We start from the raw sequence: 3,032 nt of genomic DNA, 5'->3' as shown, positions 1-3,032 counted from the left end.
GCTCGCCCCGCGGCCCGCGCCCCGCTGGCGTTATCAGGGGGTTTTCATTCCAATCGGACGGAAGACCATGCGAACAAAAATTGCCCACCTTTCGCTTTGTACCGCGGTATTTTTTTCCTAGGGGTTTTTAAGAAACAAAGGGTCTTAGTGGGTGGTTGGAGACGACGGCAATCTGTGGCAGAGTGCCAGGGAGGGAGGTGGGGCGGACGGTTTTCCCTCGGTTTTAGTAATTTTCGGGGGTTCCAGGGGGAATTATTGCGAGCTCTTCGGAGGGGAATTTCGGGAGTGGAAATTGGAAGTTTTAGGGGATATCAGTGGAAATTTTAGGGGGTTCAGGGAAATTCTGGAGAGAAAGGAGAGAATGGTTCAGGAAAAATTACGGAACAGGACGCTCAGCGATTGCGGAATCGAGTCGGAAAATTTGAGGCACGGGACCGTAATTTAGGAGATTTGGGAAAAATTACGGAACGCGTGGGAAATTTTCCGTGACTGTTCCGTAAAATTCACGACAACCACATTTTGCTCCGGAATTACGGAAAAGATGCGCAATTTTTATTGAATTTTTCTTTCCGCGCACGGTATCGTAATCTTTCACAGGAGATTTAGGAAAAATTGCGGAACGCGCAGGAAAAATTATGTGATTTTGGGGAAAAATTACGTGACAGGTCGGAATCTAAGGGAGATAGCAAAATTTTTGTTATAACCTTTTTTGAAGAGCCGATTAAGAGCTACAACAAATGTAGTTACGAAAATTTCGCTATCTCCTCTAGATTCGGAAATATTCCTCAAAAACTCAACTACCACTTCGCTACTGAATTCATAAAAATTCTTTCGGAACGCAATCGATTTATTATTAGCAAAAATATATTGACTAGGCCGTAATGAAAACAATTCCCCACTTGTCCTACTTCTAACAGAGTAGAGGAATATTGTTAAAAATGGGGATTGATCTGAGATTCGGTTGAGATGGGTCTTGACATCTGCAAGGAGATGGGATCGATTGGAGCCCAGACATTACATCATTCAGATACCGAAGAGATGAAGCATGACAAATATTTACGGGCGCTGGGGCTGAGCGAATGGAGACCATGGGATTTTCGGGGGGTGTCCCCACGTTTTTTCGAGGGCCGTTTAGCCGAGTTCATGGGGTCATTATGGATTGGTTATTCCCCGGGATTGTTACTGAATTGGCTTTTCAGAGGCGTTGCTGCTCTTATCAATTAATTGGACTATGGTTATTTCCTTATTAAATTAATTATTGCAAATATATTTTGTATTTTCCAAATTTTTTATTATTTCATTTTTTATTTTTTCGATTATTTTCCCTTTTTTCGGAATTGTCCGATTTTTGTCTCTCGAATAGGTTATTTCTTCCAAAAAATCACGGGAAAACAAATAAAAAGAAACGAACTAGAAAAAACATGAAGCGAATGCACTTCTTTAACGCATAAAGATTTTTTTTCAGATGCATAACTTTATTAATTACAAGGATAAATAAATCAAGATAAAAATTTACTAATGTTAACCTCTGCATAAATATTAAATGGGATCATTATGAATTGATTATCCCCAGTTTTTTCTCTAGGATCAATGTTAAATAGAGGAAAAGTAGTCATGGGAATTAATAAACTAATTATTTTACTCCAGAAATGAATGATTCTCTTTTATCCTCAGGGAGATCCAACACGAAAAGACTAATTGAAGGATGAAATTGAAATTAAAAAAGATTTAACAATTCATTGAATTATTTTTATTTCATTATTTTGTTAATTTTTATTACATTATGAATGCACTTCTTCACTGCCCAAAGCATTCATGTTCAGGCGCGCGACTTTATTAACTTGAAAGATAAATAAAGAAAATAAAAATCTGCTATTACCAGACGTTTGAGTAAATATTGAATGCAACCTATGTTTCGTTCAATTCTCTTAATATTTTCAAGTTTTAATAAAGCGGGAAGATCTTGGAGAGTGAAAAATTTCATGTCCACATCGCATCAATAAAGACGAAGTAATCTTCGGGGTTTGTATCACCACTAAAATTCTGAAAATAACGAAATCCTTGGGGACATTCCCACATCACCAAGTAATCGTAAACCTAGTGCCCTTCAGGCATTACATCATCCGCATGCCTCAGAGATGAAGCATTACGCTAAATATCTCCGGCCACAGGAGTTTAAGACAAATTATTTTTAAATGATGGTCACTTAATTATCCTAATGAGCCTCATTACAAATCGGTTATTAGTATCATTAGCTTTTCGAAAACTGAAAATCAAATAAAGAGGATTAATAATAATAATAATAATAATAATAATAATAATAATAATAATAATAATAATAATAATAATAATAATAATAATAATTGTAATTTAGTGAAAATTGATATTATTAATAATTAATATTATGAATATTGATATTAAAATATTTATGAATTGATTAATTAAGATTAATTGACTAATATGATTGAATTTTTTTTAAGCCAATGATAATTATAATTAAATGGGGCCGAAGAAAATCTTGAATTTCCAAAAAAATAGATAAACTAAACAGGGGTTGAGAGATGCATCTCCACAATTTTTAAACGAGGAGGACTTAATTATCCTCATGAGTCATAAATAAATTGGACATTAGTGTCATTAAATTTTCGAAAGCAGAAAGTAAAGTAAAAAAGATTAATTTAAAAAATTGATAAGCTACTAATTTTTTCCCTCTCATTATAATTATAATTCAACGAATTAATATTGGCCGTGACTATTCGCACCATTGCGTGAATCACTCCCGTACACTCCATACACTCCACGCATACGTGAAGTTTGTGTGTTTCACGCAGCCGAATTTTCATACTGCTGTGTATTTCACGCAGTTGAAGGTTCATACTACTGTGTGTTTCACGCAGTTGAAGTTTCATACTACTGTGTTTCACGCAGTTGTATTTTTATACACCTGTGTGTTTCACGCAGTCGTATTCAGATACTCCTGTGTATTTCACACTCCTGTGTGTATAAACACACAGGTGTATAAAACTTCAACT

This window comes from Diachasma alloeum, unplaced genomic scaffold, assembly GCF_001412515.2.
Source record: "Diachasma alloeum isolate Michigan unplaced genomic scaffold, Dall2.0 Dall_scaffold_00208, whole genome shotgun sequence".
NCBI classification, from domain to species: Eukaryota; Metazoa; Arthropoda; class Insecta; order Hymenoptera; family Braconidae; genus Diachasma; species Diachasma alloeum.
The sequence above is the reverse complement of the archived record's forward strand: the minus strand, read 5'-3'. Positions refer to the sequence as shown.